The sequence below is a fragment of the Myotis yumanensis genome, unplaced genomic scaffold (assembly GCF_028538775.1).
Source record: "Myotis yumanensis isolate MYYU_CA2020_CCGP unplaced genomic scaffold, mMyoYum1.0.hap1 SCAF_15, whole genome shotgun sequence".
Lineage (NCBI taxonomy): Eukaryota > Metazoa > Chordata > Mammalia > Chiroptera > Vespertilionidae > Myotis > Myotis yumanensis.
In genome coordinates, this window is record NW_027223766.1 from 535,243 (window position 1) to 551,224 (window position 15,982).

Here is a 15,982-nt window from a genome sequence, read left to right on the forward strand (position 1 = left end):
TCAACTTGAGGCCCAACCGGTGACGTCGGTGCTGGGGGCGGCTGATTGGTGGAGCGGGCAGCTGATTTGGCTCCTCCCACCAGCTCTGGGGCTATAAAAGAACGCAGGGCCTTCTTTGCAGAGCTTCTCAGCCCTAGGCTTGTGGTCGTGGTCGTCGTCCTCGTTCTCCAAGGGAGCTTTCAGGAGAGAGGTCTCGCCAAGACCCGGTCCCGGGACATAGAAGCCGCGAGAGCACCTGGCTAGAGCCTGGCTGGGCTGCTGATCCACTGAACGCTGTCTCGGTGTCATTTCTTCTTCACCGACCCGTCCACACCCTTGGGAACCCCTGGGCCTGGACCCCAACCTCTGGGAGAGCCCCGGCGCCGCGCGGGAAGGAAGTGAAGGACCGGCGTGCCTCCGCACGGGCTCGATCCGAGGCTGATTCGGGGCCCGCCATGGCCGACAAAATCCACATGTCACTGGACGACATCATTCGGCTGGACCGGAGCCAGCGGGACGGCCATGGCCGGGGCCGCGGCCGCGGCCGCGGCGGGGCCGGGGCCGGGGACCGAGGCGGGGACCCAGGCTGGGACCGAGGCCGGGCCGGCTCCCAGGGAGGCCGCGGCGGGGGCAGGGACCGAGGCAGGGCCGGCTCCCAGGGAGGCCCCCGCGGTGGCGGAGCGCAGGCCGCCGCCGCCGCCCCCGCCGCCCCCGCCGCCCCCCGCCCCCGAGAGCTGGGGCGGCGGGCCGTTCCGGAACAGGGCGGCCCTCGGCCGAGGCAGGAACCGGCCGGCGCCCTACAGCAGGCCGAGACAGCTTCCCGACCAGTGGCACCACGACCGCTTCCGCAGGGCCTTCGGCAGGGGCGCCGGCCTGATGACCGGGGGGAAGCTGCTGCTGTCCAACCTGGACTTCGGAGTGTCCGACGCGGACATCCAGCAGCTGTTTGCGGAGTTCGGGCCTCTGAAGCACGCCGCTGTCCATTACGACCGCTCTGGCCGCAGCCTGGGAACAGCCCACGTGCACTTTGAGCGCAAGGCAGACGCCCTGGAAGCCAGGAAGCAGTACAACGGCGTCCCTTTGGATGGCCGTCCCCTCCACATCCAGATCCTCACCTCGAAGATAGTCACGCAGCCCAGGCCGGTACCGAGTGTCAACAGAGGCTGGGTGGCTACAAACCGAGGATCTGGAGGCTTCGGCGGCGGCGGCGGCGGCGGCGGCACTCAGGGCCGCTCCCGCGGAGGCAACCTGCGTACAGGCAGGCGCACTGGCCGCCATTCAGAGCCACAGATCTCGGCGGAGGAGTTGGACTCCCAGCTGGACGCTTACAACTCGATGAGGGGCCCCAAGCGGTTGGACGCCAAGCAGGACGCTTACAGCGCGATGAGGGGCACCCAGCAGTTGGACGCCCAAAAGGGCGCTTACAACTCGATGAGGGACACCAAAAGGATGGACGCCCACCTGGGCGCTTACCATGCCATGAGGGACACCAAAAAGTTGGACGCCCAGAAGCACGCTTACAGCTCCATGAGGGACACCGTGGAGTTGGACTCCCAGCTGGACGCTGACAGCGCGATGAAGGACGCCGAGGACTTGGACGCCCTGCTGGACGATGACGATGCGATGATGGACACCAGCTAAAGCTCCAGCAAGTCAGTGTGCGCCAGGATGGCCGGGGACCTGGGGCCAATGATGGAGTTGTTTCTTCTGTTTGGAAATAGGATTTAAAACTCCTGGAAAGATTTTTCGTTAACTTGTATTTTATTCAAGAACTCTGAAAAAGACCTGTTTTGTGCCGAGTCATTTTCGGGATTCATTTTACCGGTTGCTGTTTTCACCTTGACCATAATCACCCGAAAAGCTGTGGGATAAACAAACAAACAAACAAACAAACAAACAAAATAACTCGTTCCCTCCGATAAAACAACAACAACAAAATACCCTCCTCAGAAAAAAAAGGTTGATCCCGCCTTTCCAATTTCTGAGGCTTTGGCAAGCCCAGGTGGCCAGGCCTGGACTTGGTCTCTGGGAGGGGGCCTGACCGTCCATCCACAGAGTGAGCGGGGTTGGGAGTGGGGGTTAGGGGCGGGGGGGTGGGGGGGGGGAGCAGCGGGCGTGGGCGCGGTGTCGATCATGTGGACAGGCCAGGACGTCATCTTTGGCTGTGGATTACAGAATTTGGGTGGACTGGGGCAGGGGCCGAAGAGCCCGCCCCGCCCTCTGCTGGTCGAGAAGCATCAATGCAAGCCCCCCTCCTGCAAACGCCTGTGGGGAAAGCACAGACAGGTGACTGGACTTCCCCATTTCTGGCTCGACCCGAGGCGGGAAGGACGTGCAGGGGGCGTTGTCTTTGAGAAGGCAGGGACTGAAGGGTGTTCATGGATGGCGACGGACCGTTCAAAGCAAGGAGTGTCCGTGCGTGACTGCGGATGTACACGCACAGACGCACACACAAACTCCCACACCCACACCCACACCCACACACCTATCCCTCCCGCCTCCAATCCCCCCTCCCCCCGCGTCCCCCGACACACACACACACACACACACACACACACACACACACACACGGGAGCACAAGATCCCGCTAACAAGATATCTGCCGAGTGAGGCACGCCTAGGAGATTTTCCGTGGCTTTGTTTCCTTTTGGCCTGTCCTGGGTCCACAGGAGCCTGTCTAAGTATGTATTGTCCCCTCTTCCACCGAGAAAAAACGGCGATGCCGTCCCGCAAGGCGTGGAGACAGAGCCCTGCAGGCCTCCTTGGGCACCTGCCCTGTCTCCCAAGTCCTCCCCCAAGCCCCGTGAGTCGCTTGTGCGGGCCAGTGGCGCCCTCTCCTGGTCCTGCAGCGCCAATGCAAGCCTCCTCTCCTCAACTTGAGGCCCAACCGGTGACGTCGGTGCTGGGGGCGGCTGATTGGTGGAGCGGGCAGCTGATTTGGCTCCTCCCACCAGCTCTGGGGCTATAAAAGAACGCAGGGCCTTCTTTGCAGAGCTTCTCAGCCCTAGGCTTGTGGTCGTGGTCGTCGTCCTCGTTCTCCAAGGGAGCTTTCAGGAGAGAGGTCTCGCCAAGACCCGGTCCCGGGACATAGAAGCCGCGAGAGCACCTGGCTAGAGCCTGGCTGGGCTGCTGATCCACTGAACGCTGTCTCGGTGTCATTTCTTCTTCACCGACCCGTCCACACCCTTGGGAACCCCTGGGCCTGGACCCCAACCTCTGGGAGAGCCCCGGCGCCGCGCGGGAAGGAAGTGAAGGACCGGCGTGCCTCCGCACGGGCTCGATCCGAGGCTGATTCGGGGCCCGCCATGGCCGACAAAATCCACATGTCACTGGACGACATCATTCGGCTGGACCGGAGCCAGCGGGACGGCCATGGCCGGGGCCGCGGCCGCGGCCGCGGCGGGGCCGGGGCCGGGGACCGAGGCGGGGACCCAGGCTGGGACCGAGGCCGGGCCGGCTCCCAGGGAGGCCGCGGCGGGGGCAGGGACCGAGGCAGGGCCGGCTCCCAGGGAGGCCCCCGCGGTGGCGGAGCGCAGGCCGCCGCCGCCGCCGCCGCCGCCCCCGCCCCCGAGAGCTGGGGCGGCGGGCCGTTCCGGAACAGGGCGGCCCTCGGCCGAGGCAGGAACCGGCCGGCGCCCTACAGCAGGCCGAGACAGCTTCCCGACCAGTGGCACCACGACCGCTTCCGCAGGGCCTTCGGCAGGGGCGCCGGCCTGATGACCGGGGGGAAGCTGCTGCTGTCCAACCTGGACTTCGGAGTGTCCGACGCGGACATCCAGCAGCTGTTTGCGGAGTTCGGGCCTCTGAAGCACGCCGCTGTCCATTACGACCGCTCTGGCCGCAGCCTGGGAACAGCCCACGTGCACTTTGAGCGCAAGGCAGACGCCCTGGAAGCCAGGAAGCAGTACAACGGCGTCCCTTTGGATGGCCGTCCCCTCCACATCCAGATCCTCACCTCGAAGATAGTCACGCAGCCCAGGCCGGTACCGAGTGTCAACAGAGGCTGGGTGGCTACAAACCGAGGATCTGGAGGCTTCGGCGGCGGCGGCGGCGGCGGCGGCACTCAGGGCCGCTCCCGCGGAGGCAACCTGCGTACAGGCAGGCGCACTGGCCGCCATTCAGAGCCACAGATCTCGGCGGAGGAGTTGGACTCCCAGCTGGACGCTTACAACTCGATGAGGGGCCCCAAGCGGTTGGACGCCAAGCAGGACGCTTACAGCGCGATGAGGGGCACCCAGCAGTTGGACGCCCAAAAGGGCGCTTACAACTCGATGAGGGACACCAAAAGGATGGACGCCCACCTGGGCGCTTACCGTGCCATGAGGGACACCAAAAAGTTGGACGCCCAGAAGCACGCTTACAGCTCCATGAGGGACACCGTGGAGTTGGACTCCCAGCTGGACGCTGACAGCGCGATGAAGGACGCCGAGGACTTGGACGCCCTGCTGGACGATGACGATGCGATGATGGACACCAGCTAAAGCTCCAGCAAGTCAGTGTGCGCCAGGATGGCCGGGGACCTGGGGCCAATGATGGAGTTGTTTCTTCTGTTTGGAAATAGGATTTAAAACTCCTGGAAAGATTTTTCGTTAACTTGTATTTTATTCAAGAACTCTGAAAAAGACCTGTTTTGTGCCGAGTCATTTTCGGGATTCATTTTACCGGTTGCTGTTTTCACCTTGACCATAATCACCCGAAAAGCTGTGGGATAAACAAACAAACAAACAAACAAACAAACAAAATAACTCGTTCCCTCCGATAAAACAACAACAACAAAATACCCTCCTCAGAAAAAAAAGGTTGATCCCGCCTTTCCAATTTCTGAGGCTTTGGCAAGCCCAGGTGGCCAGGCCTGGACTTGGTCTCTGGGAGGGGGCCTGACCGTCCATCCACAGAGTGAGCGGGGTTGGGAGTGGGGGTTAGGGGCGGGGGGGGGGGGGGGGGGAGCAGCGGGCGTGGGCGCGGTGTCGATCATGTGGACAGGCCAGGACGTCATCTTTGGCTGTGGATTACAGAATTTGGGTGGACTGGGGCAGGGGCCGAAGAGCCCGCCCCGCCCTCTGCTGGTCGAGAAGCATCAATGCAAGCCCCCCTCCTGCAAACGCCTGTGGGGAAAGCACAGACAGGTGACTGGACTTCCCCATTTCTGGCTCGACCCGAGGCGGGAAGGACGTGCAGGGGGCGTTGTCTTTGAGAAGGCAGGGACTGAAGGGTGTTCATGGATGGCGACGGACCGTTCAAAGCAAGGAGTGTCCGTGCGTGACTGCGGATGTACACGCACAGACGCACACACAAACTCCCACACCCACACCCACACCCACACACCTATCCCTCCCGCCTCCAATCCCCCCTCCCCCCGCGTCCCCCGACACACACACACACACACACACACACGGGAGCACAAGATCCCGCTAACAAGATATCTGCCGAGTGAGGCACGCCTAGGAGATTTTCCGTGGCTTTGTTTCCTTTTGGCCTGTCCTGGGTCCACGGGAGCCTGTCTAAGTATGTATTGTCCCCTCTTCCACCGAGAAAAAACGGCGATGCCGTCCCGCAAGGCGTGGAGACAGAGCCCTGCAGGCCTCCTTGGGCACCTGCCCTGTCTCCCAAGTCCTCCCCCAAGCCCCGTGAGTCGCTTGTGCGGGCCAGTGGCGCCCTCTCCTGGTCCTGCAGCGCCAATGCAAGCCTCCTCTCCTCAACTTGAGGCCCAACCGGTGACGTCGGTGCTGGGGGCGGCTGATTGGTGGAGCGGGCAGCTGATTTGGCTCCTCCCACCAGCTCTGGGGCTATAAAAGAACGCAGGGCCTTCTTTGCAGAGCTTCTCAGCCCTAGGCTTGTGGTCGTGGTCGTCGTCCTCGTTCTCCAAGGGAGCTTTCAGGAGAGAGGTCTCGCCAAGACCCGGTCCCGGGACATAGAAGCCGCGAGAGCACCTGGCTAGAGCCTGGCTGGGCTGCTGATCCACTGAACGCTGTCTCGGTGTCATTTCTTCTTCACCGACCCGTCCACACCCTTGGGAACCCCTGGGCCTGGACCCCAACCTCTGGGAGAGCCCCGGCGCCGCGCGGGAAGGAAGTGAAGGACCGGCGTGCCTCCGCACGGGCTCGATCCGAGGCTGATTCGGGGCCCGCCATGGCCGACAAAATCCACATGTCACTGGACGACATCATTCGGCTGGACCGGAGCCAGCGGGACGGCCATGGCCGGGGCCGCGGCCGCGGCCGCGGCGGGGCCGGGGCCGGGGACCGAGGCGGGGACCCAGGCTGGGACCGAGGCCGGGCCGGCTCCCAGGGAGGCCGCGGCGGGGGCAGGGACCGAGGCAGGGCCGGCTCCCAGGGAGGCCCCCGCGGTGGCGGAGCGCAGGCCGCCGCCGCCGCCCCCGCCGCCCCCGCCCCCGAGAGCTGGGGCGGCGGGCCGTTCCGGAACAGGGCGGCCCTCGGCCGAGGCAGGAACCGGCCGGCGCCCTACAGCAGGCCGAGACAGCTTCCCGACCAGTGGCACCACGACCGCTTCCGCAGGGCCTTCGGCAGGGGCGCCGGCCTGATGACCGGGGGGAAGCTGCTGCTGTCCAACCTGGACTTCGGAGTGTCCGACGCGGACATCCAGCAGCTGTTTGCGGAGTTCGGGCCTCTGAAGCACGCCGCTGTCCATTACGACCGCTCTGGCCGCAGCCTGGGAACAGCCCACGTGCACTTTGAGCGCAAGGCAGACGCCCTGGAAGCCAGGAAGCAGTACAACGGCGTCCCTTTGGATGGCCGTCCCCTCCACATCCAGATCCTCACCTCGAAGATAGTCACGCAGCCCAGGCCGGTACCGAGTGTCAACAGAGGCTGGGTGGCTACAAACCGAGGATCTGGAGGCTTCGGCGGCGGCGGCGGCGGCGGCGGCACTCAGGGCCGCTCCCGCGGAGGCAACCTGCGTACAGGCAGGCGCACTGGCCGCCATTCAGAGCCACAGATCTCGGCGGAGGAGTTGGACTCCCAGCTGGACGCTTACAACTCGATGAGGGGCCCCAAGCGGTTGGACGCCAAGCAGGACGCTTACAGCGCGATGAGGGGCACCCAGCAGTTGGACGCCCAAAAGGGCGCTTACAACTCGATGAGGGACACCAAAAGGATGGACGCCCACCTGGGCGCTTACCGTGCCATGAGGGACACCAAAAAGTTGGACGCCCAGAAGCACGCTTACAGCTCCATGAGGGACACCGTGGAGTTGGACTCCCAGCTGGACGCTGACAGCGCGATGAAGGACGCCGAGGACTTGGACGCCCTGCTGGACGATGACGATGCGATGATGGACACCAGCTAAAGCTCCAGCAAGTCAGTGTGCGCCAGGATGGCCGGGGACCTGGGGCCAATGATGGAGTTGTTTCTTCTGTTTGGAAATAGGATTTAAAACTCCTGGAAAGATTTTTCGTTAACTTGTATTTTATTCAAGAACTCTGAAAAAGACCTGTTTTGTGCCGAGTCATTTTCGGGATTCATTTTACCGGTTGCTGTTTTCACCTTGACCATAATCACCCGAAAAGCTGTGGGATAAACAAACAAACAAACAAACAAACAAACAAAATAACTCGTTCCCTCCGATAAAACAACAACAACAAAATACCCTCCTCAGAAAAAAAAGGTTGATCCCGCCTTTCCAATTTCTGAGGCTTTGGCAAGCCCAGGTGGCCAGGCCTGGACTTGGTCTCTGGGAGGGGGCCTGACCGTCCATCCACAGAGTGAGCGGGGTTGGGAGTGGGGGTTAGGGGCGGGGGGGGTGGGGGGGGGAGCAGCGGGCGTGGGCGCGGTGTCGATCATGTGGACAGGCCAGGACGTCATCTTTGGCTGTGGATTACAGAATTTGGGTGGACTGGGGCAGGGGCCGAAGAGCCCGCCCCGCCCTCTGCTGGTCGAGAAGCATCAATGCAAGCCCCCCTCCTGCAAACGCCTGTGGGGAAAGCACAGACAGGTGACTGGACTTCCCCATTTCTGGCTCGACCCGAGGCGGGAAGGACGTGCAGGGGGCGTTGTCTTTGAGAAGGCAGGGACTGAAGGGTGTTCATGGATGGCGACGGACCGTTCAAAGCAAGGAGTGTCCGTGCGTGACTGCGGATGTACACGCACAGACGCACACACAAACTCCCACACCCACACCCACACCCACACACCTATCCCTCCCGCCTCCAATCCCCCCTCCCCCCGCGTCCCCCGACACACACACACACACACACACACACACACACACACACACACACGGGAGCACAAGATCCCGCTAACAAGATATCTGCCGAGTGAGGCACGCCTAGGAGATTTTCCGTGGCTTTGTTTCCTTTTGGCCTGTCCTGGGTCCACGGGAGCCTGTCTAAGTATGTATTGTCCCCTCTTCCACCGAGAAAAAACGGCGATGCCGTCCCGCAAGGCGTGGAGACAGAGCCCTGCAGGCCTCCTTGGGCACCTGCCCTGTCTCCCAAGTCCTCCCCCAAGCCCCGTGAGTCGCTTGTGCGGGCCAGTGGCGCCCTCTCCTGGTCCTGCAGCGCCAATGCAAGCCTCCTCTCCTCAACTTGAGGCCCAACCGGTGACGTCGGTGCTGGGGGCGGCTGATTGGTCGAGCGGGCAGCTGATTTGGCTCCTCCCACCAGCTCTGGGGCTATAAAAGAACGCAGGGCCTTCTTTGCAGAGCTTCTCAGCCCTAGGCTTGTGGTCGTGGTCGTCGTCCTCGTTCTCCAAGGGAGCTTTCAGGAGAGAGGTCTCGCCAAGACCCGGTCCCGGGACATAGAAGCCGCGAGAGCACCTGGCTAGAGCCTGGCTGGGCTGCTGATCCACTGAACGCTGTCTCGGTGTCATTTCTTCTTCACCGACCCGTCCACACCCTTGGGAACCCCTGGGCCTGGACCCCAACCTCTGGGAGAGCCCCGGCGCCGCGCGGGAAGGAAGTGAAGGACCGGCGTGCCTCCGCACGGGCTCGATCCGAGGCTGATTCGGGGCCCGCCATGGCCGACAAAATCCACATGTCACTGGACGACATCATTCGGCTGGACCGGAGCCAGCGGGACGGCCATGGCCGGGGCCGCGGCCGCGGCCGCGGCGGGGCCGGGGCCGGGGACCGAGGCGGGGACCCAGGCTGGGACCGAGGCCGGGCCGGCTCCCAGGGAGGCCGCGGCGGGGGCAGGGACCGAGGCAGGGCCGGCTCCCAGGGAGGCCCCCGCGGTGGCGGAGCGCAGGCCGCCGCCGCCGCCCCCGCCGCCCCCGCCCCCGAGAGCTGGGGCGGCGGGCCGTTCCGGAACAGGGCGGCCCTCGGCCGAGGCAGGAACCGGCCGGCGCCCTACAGCAGGCCGAGACAGCTTCCCGACCAGTGGCACCACGACCGCTTCCGCAGGGCCTTCGGCAGGGGCGCCGGCCTGATGACCGGGGGGAAGCTGCTGCTGTCCAACCTGGACTTCGGAGTGTCCGACGCGGACATCCAGCAGCTGTTTGCGGAGTTCGGGCCTCTGAAGCACGCCGCTGTCCATTACGACCGCTCTGGCCGCAGCCTGGGAACAGCCCACGTGCACTTTGAGCGCAAGGCAGACGCCCTGGAAGCCAGGAAGCAGTACAACGGCGTCCCTTTGGATGGCCGTCCCCTCCACATCCAGATCCTCACCTCGAAGATAGTCACGCAGCCCAGGCCGGTACCGAGTGTCAACAGAGGCTGGGTGGCTACAAACCGAGGATCTGGAGGCTTCGGCGGCGGCGGCGGCGGCGGCGGCACTCAGGGCCGCTCCCGCGGAGGCAACCTGCGTACAGGCAGGCGCACTGGCCGCCATTCAGAGCCACAGATCTCGGCGGAGGAGTTGGACTCCCAGCTGGACGCTTACAACTCGATGAGGGGCCCCAAGCGGTTGGACGCCAAGCAGGACGCTTACAGCGCGATGAGGGGCACCCAGCAGTTGGACGCCCAAAAGGGCGCTTACAACTCGATGAGGGACACCAAAAGGATGGACGCCCACCTGGGCGCTTACCGTGCCATGAGGGACACCAAAAAGTTGGACGCCCAGAAGCACGCTTACAGCTCCATGAGGGACACCGTGGAGTTGGACTCCCAGCTGGACGCTGACAGCGCGATGAAGGACGCCGAGGACTTGGACGCCCTGCTGGACGATGACGATGCGATGATGGACACCAGCTAAAGCTCCAGCAAGTCAGTGTGCGCCAGGATGGCCGGGGACCTGGGGCCAATGATGGAGTTGTTTCTTCTGTTTGGAAATAGGATTTAAAACTCCTGGAAAGATTTTTCGTTAACTTGTATTTTATTCAAGAACTCTGAAAAAGACCTGTTTTGTGCCGAGTCATTTTCGGGATTCATTTTACCGGTTGCTGTTTTCACCTTGACCATAATCACCCGAAAAGCTGTGGGATAAACAAACAAACAAACAAACAAACAAACAAAATAACTCGTTCCCTCCGATAAAACAACAACAACAAAATACCCTCCTCAGAAAAAAAAGGTTGATCCCGCCTTTCCAATTTCTGAGGCTTTGGCAAGCCCAGGTGGCCAGGCCTGGACTTGGTCTCTGGGAGGGGGCCTGACCGTCCATCCACAGAGTGAGCGGGGTTGGGAGTGGGGGTTAGGGGCGGGGGGGGTGGGGGGGGGAGCAGCGGGCGTGGGCGCGGTGTCGATCATGTGGACAGGCCAGGACGTCATCTTTGGCTGTGGATTACAGAATTTGGGTGGACTGGGGCAGGGGCCGAAGAGCCCGCCCCGCCCTCTGCTGGTCGAGAAGCATCAATGCAAGCCCCCCTCCTGCAAACGCCTGTGGGGAAAGCACAGACAGGTGACTGGACTTCCCCATTTCTGGCTCGACCCGAGGCGGGAAGGACGTGCAGGGGGCGTTGTCTTTGAGAAGGCAGGGACTGAAGGGTGTTCATGGATGGCGACGGACCGTTCAAAGCAAGGAGTGTCCGTGCGTGACTGCGGATGTACACGCACAGACGCACACACAAACTCCCACACCCACACCCACACCCACACACCTATCCCTCCCGCCTCCAATCCCCCCTCCCCCCGCGTCCCCCGACACACACACACACACACACACACACACACACACACACACACACGGGAGCACAAGATCCCGCTAACAAGATATCTGCCGAGTGAGGCACGCCTAGGAGATTTTCCGTGGCTTTGTTTCCTTTTGGCCTGTCCTGGGTCCACGGGAGCCTGTCTAAGTATGTATTGTCCCCTCTTCCACCGAGAAAAAACGGCGATGCCGTCCCGCAAGGCGTGGAGACAGAGCCCTGCAGGCCTCCTTGGGCACCTGCCCTGTCTCCCAAGTCCTCCCCCAAGCCCCGTGAGTCGCTTGTGCGGGCCAGTGGCGCCCTCTCCTGGTCCTGCAGCGCCAATGCAAGCCTCCTCTCCTCAACTTGAGGCCCAACCGGTGACGTCGGTGCTGGGGGCGGCTGATTGGTCGAGCGGGCAGCTGATTTGGCTCCTCCCACCAGCTCTGGGGCTATAAAAGAACGCAGGGCCTTCTTTGCAGAGCTTCTCAGCCCTAGGCTTGTGGTCGTGGTCGTCGTCCTCGTTCTCCAAGGGAGCTTTCAGGAGAGAGGTCTCGCCAAGACCCGGTCCCGGGACATAGAAGCCGCGAGAGCACCTGGCTAGAGCCTGGCTGGGCTGCTGATCCACTGAACGCTGTCTCGGTGTCATTTCTTCTTCACCGACCCGTCCACACCCTTGGGAACCCCTGGGCCTGGACCCCAACCTCTGGGAGAGCCCCGGCGCCGCGCGGGAAGGAAGTGAAGGACCGGCGTGCCTCCGCACGGGCTCGATCCGAGGCTGATTCGGGGCCCGCCATGGCCGACAAAATCCACATGTCACTGGACGACATCATTCGGCTGGACCGGAGCCAGCGGGACGGCCATGGCCGGGGCCGCGGCCGCGGCCGCGGCGGGGCCGGGGCCGGGGACCGAGGCGGGGACCCAGGCTGGGACCGAGGCCGGGCCGGCTCCCAGGGAGGCCGCGGCGGGGGCAGGGACCGAGGCAGGGCCGGCTCCCAGGGAGGCCCCCGCGGTGGCGGAGCGCAGGCCGCCGCCGCCGCCCCCGCCGCCCCCCGCCCCCGAGAGCTGGGGCGGCGGGCCGTTCCGGAACAGGGCGGCCCTCGGCCGAGGCAGGAACCGGCCGGCGCCCTACAGCAGGCCGAGACAGCTTCCCGACCAGTGGCACCACGACCGCTTCCGCAGGGCCTTCGGCAGGGGCGCCGGCCTGATGACCGGGGGGAAGCTGCTGCTGTCCAACCTGGACTTCGGAGTGTCCGACGCGGACATCCAGCAGCTGTTTGCGGAGTTCGGGCCTCTGAAGCACGCCGCTGTCCATTACGACCGCTCTGGCCGCAGCCTGGGAACAGCCCACGTGCACTTTGAGCGCAAGGCAGACGCCCTGGAAGCCAGGAAGCAGTACAACGGCGTCCCTTTGGATGGCCGTCCCCTCCACATCCAGATCCTCACCTCGAAGATAGTCACGCAGCCCAGGCCGGTACCGAGTGTCAACAGAGGCTGGGTGGCTACAAACCGAGGATCTGGAGGCTTCGGCGGCGGCGGCGGCGGCGGCGGCACTCAGGGCCGCTCCCGCGGAGGCAACCTGCGTACAGGCAGGCGCACTGGCCGCCATTCAGAGCCACAGATCTCGGCGGAGGAGTTGGACTCCCAGCTGGACGCTTACAACTCGATGAGGGGCCCCAAGCGGTTGGACGCCAAGCAGGACGCTTACAGCGCGATGAGGGGCACCCAGCAGTTGGACGCCCAAAAGGGCGCTTACAACTCGATGAGGGACACCAAAAGGATGGACGCCCACCTGGGCGCTTACCGTGCCATGAGGGACACCAAAAAGTTGGACGCCCAGAAGCACGCTTACAGCTCCATGAGGGACACCGTGGAGTTGGACTCCCAGCTGGACGCTGACAGCGCGATGAAGGACGCCGAGGACTTGGACGCCCTGCTGGACGATGACGATGCGATGATGGACACCAGCTAAAGCTCCAGCAAGTCAGTGTGCGCCAGGATGGCCGGGGACCTGGGGCCAATGATGGAGTTGTTTCTTCTGTTTGGAAATAGGATTTAAAACTCCTGGAAAGATTTTTCGTTAACTTGTATTTTATTCAAGAACTCTGAAAAAGACCTGTTTTGTGCCGAGTCATTTTCGGGATTCATTTTACCGGTTGCTGTTTTCACCTTGACCATAATCACCCGAAAAGCTGTGGGATAAACAAACAAACAAACAAACAAACAAACAAACAAAATAACTCGTTCCCTCCGATAAAACAACAACAACAAAATACCCTCCTCAGAAAAAAAAGGTTGATCCCGCCTTTCCAATTTCTGAGGCTTTGGCAAGCCCAGGTGGCCAGGCCTGGACTTGGTCTCTGGGAGGGGGCCTGACCGTCCATCCACAGAGTGAGCGGGGTTGGGAGTGGGGGTTAGGGGCGGGGGGGGGGGGGGAGCAGCGGGCGTGGGCGCGGTGTCGATCATGTGGACAGGCCAGGACGTCATCTTTGGCTGTGGATTACAGAATTTGGGTGGACTGGGGCAGGGGCCGAAGAGCCCGCCCCGCCCTCTGCTGGTCGAGAAGCATCAATGCAAGCCCCCCTCCTGCAAACGCCTGTGGGGAAAGCACAGACAGGTGACTGGACTTCCCCATTTCTGGCTCGACCCGAGGCGGGAAGGACGTGCAGGGGGCGTTGTCTTTGAGAAGGCAGGGACTGAAGGGTGTTCATGGATGGCGACGGACCGTTCAAAGCAAGGAGTGTCCGTGCGTGACTGCGGATGTACACGCACAGACGCACACACAAACTCCCACACCCACACCCACACCCACACACCTATCCCTCCCGCCTCCAATCCCCCCTCCCCCCGCGTCCCCCGACACACACACACACACACACACACACACACACACACACGGGAGCACAAGATCCCGCTAACAAGATATCTGCCGAGTGAGGCACGCCTAGGAGATTTTCCGTGGCTTTGTTTCCTTTTGGCCTGTCCTGGGTCCACGGGAGCCTGTCTAAGTATGTATTGTCCCCTCTTCCACCGAGAAAAAACGGCGATGCCGTCCCGCAAGGCGTGGAGACAGAGCCCTGCAGGCCTCCTTGGGCACCTGCCCTGTCTCCCAAGTCCTCCCCCAAGCCCCGTGAGTCGCTTGTGCGGGCCAGTGGCGCCCTCTCCTGGTCCTGCAGCGCCAATGCAAGCCTCCTCTCCTCAACTTGAGGCCCAACCGGTGACGTCGGTGCTGGGGGCGGCTGATTGGTGGAGCGGGCAGCTGATTTGGCTCCTCCCACCAGCTCTGGGGCTATAAAAGAACGCAGGGCCTTCTTTGCAGAGCTTCTCAGCCCTAGGCTTGTGGTCGTGGTCGTCGTCCTCGTTCTCCAAGGGAGCTTTCAGGAGAGAGGTCTCGCCAAGACCCGGTCCCGGGACATAGAAGCCGCGAGAGCACCTGGCTAGAGCCTGGCTGGGCTGCTGATCCACTGAACGCTGTCTCGGTGTCATTTCTTCTTCACCGACCCGTCCACACCCTTGGGAACCCCTGGGCCTGGACCCCAACCTCTGGGAGAGCCCCGGCGCCGCGCGGGAAGGAAGTGAAGGACCGGCGTGCCTCCGCACGGGCTCGATCCGAGGCTGATTCGGGGCCCGCCATGGCCGACAAAATCCACATGTCACTGGACGACATCATTCGGCTGGACCGGAGCCAGCGGGACGGCCATGGCCGGGGCCGCGGCCGCGGCCGCGGCGGGGCCGGGGCCGGGGACCGAGGCGGGGACCCAGGCTGGGACCGAGGCCGGGCCGGCTCCCAGGGAGGCCGCGGCGGGGGCAGGGACCGAGGCAGGGCCGGCTCCCAGGGAGGCCCCCGCGGTGGCGGAGCGCAGGCCGCCGCCGCCGCCCCCGCCGCCCCCGCCCCCGAGAGCTGGGGCGGCGGGCCGTTCCGGAACAGGGCGGCCCTCGGCCGAGGCAGGAACCGGCCGGCGCCCTACAGCAGGCCGAGACAGCTTCCCGACCAGTGGCACCACGACCGCTTCCGCAGGGCCTTCGGCAGGGGCGCCGGCCTGATGACCGGGGGGAAGCTGCTGCTGTCCAACCTGGACTTCGGAGTGTCCGACGCGGACATCCAGCAGCTGTTTGCGGAGTTCGGGCCTCTGAAGCACGCCGCTGTCCATTACGACCGCTCTGGCCGCAGCCTGGGAACAGCCCACGTGCACTTTGAGCGCAAGGCAGACGCCCTGGAAGCCAGGAAGCAGTACAACGGCGTCCCTTTGGATGGCCGTCCCCTCCACATCCAGATCCTCACCTCGAAGATAGTCACGCAGCCCAGGCCGGTACCGAGTGTCAACAGAGGCTGGGTGGCTACAAACCGAGGATCTGGAGGCTTCGGGCGGCGGCGGCGGCGGCGGCGGCACTCAGGGCCGCTCCCGCGGAGGCAACCTGCGTACAGGCAGGCGCACTGGCCGCCATTCAGAGCCACAGATCTCGGCGGAGGAGTTGGACTCCCAGCTGGACGCTTACAACTCGATGAGGGGCCCCAAGCGGTTGGACGCCAAGCAGGACGCTTACAGCGCGATGAGGGGCACCCAGCAGTTGGACGCCCAAAAGGGCGCTTACAACTCGATGAGGGACACCAAAAGGATGGACGCCCACCTGGGCGCTTACCGTGCCATGAGGGACACCAAAAAGTTGGACGCCCAGAAGCACGCTTACAGCTCCATGAGGGACACCGTGGAGTTGGACTCCCAGCTGGACGCTGACAGCGCGATGAAGGACGCCGAGGACTTGGACGCCCTGCTGGACGATGACGATGCGATGATGGACACCAGCTAAAGCTCCAGCAAGTCAGTGTGCGCCAGGATGGCCGGGGACCTGGGGCCAATGATGGAGTTGTTTCTTCTGTTTGGAAATAGGATTTAAAACTCCTGGAAAGATTTTTCGTTAACTTGTATTTTATTCAAGAACTCTGAAAAAGACCTGTTTTGTGCCGAGTCATTTTCGGGATTCAT

The 15,982-nt window shown here is 63.3% G+C and overlaps 6 pseudogenes; all 6 read left to right on the top strand.

Annotated features, from left to right (window-relative positions):
- Positions 1–434: 434 nt before the first annotated feature.
- On the top strand, positions 435–1,308 carry LOC138993082 (THO complex subunit 4 pseudogene; annotated as a pseudogene).
- A 1,976-nt stretch (positions 1,309–3,284) lies between these two features.
- Positions 3,285–4,148, top strand: LOC138993221 (THO complex subunit 4 pseudogene; annotated as a pseudogene).
- A 1,960-nt stretch (positions 4,149–6,108) lies between these two features.
- Positions 6,109–6,972, top strand: LOC138993220 (THO complex subunit 4 pseudogene; annotated as a pseudogene).
- A 1,978-nt stretch (positions 6,973–8,950) lies between these two features.
- LOC138993235 (THO complex subunit 4 pseudogene) lies at positions 8,951–9,814 on the top strand (annotated as a pseudogene).
- A 1,978-nt stretch (positions 9,815–11,792) lies between these two features.
- Positions 11,793–12,657, top strand: LOC138993255 (THO complex subunit 4 pseudogene; annotated as a pseudogene).
- A 1,972-nt stretch (positions 12,658–14,629) lies between these two features.
- Positions 14,630–15,494, top strand: LOC138993510 (THO complex subunit 4 pseudogene; annotated as a pseudogene).
- The last annotated feature ends 488 nt before the right edge of the window (positions 15,495–15,982 follow it).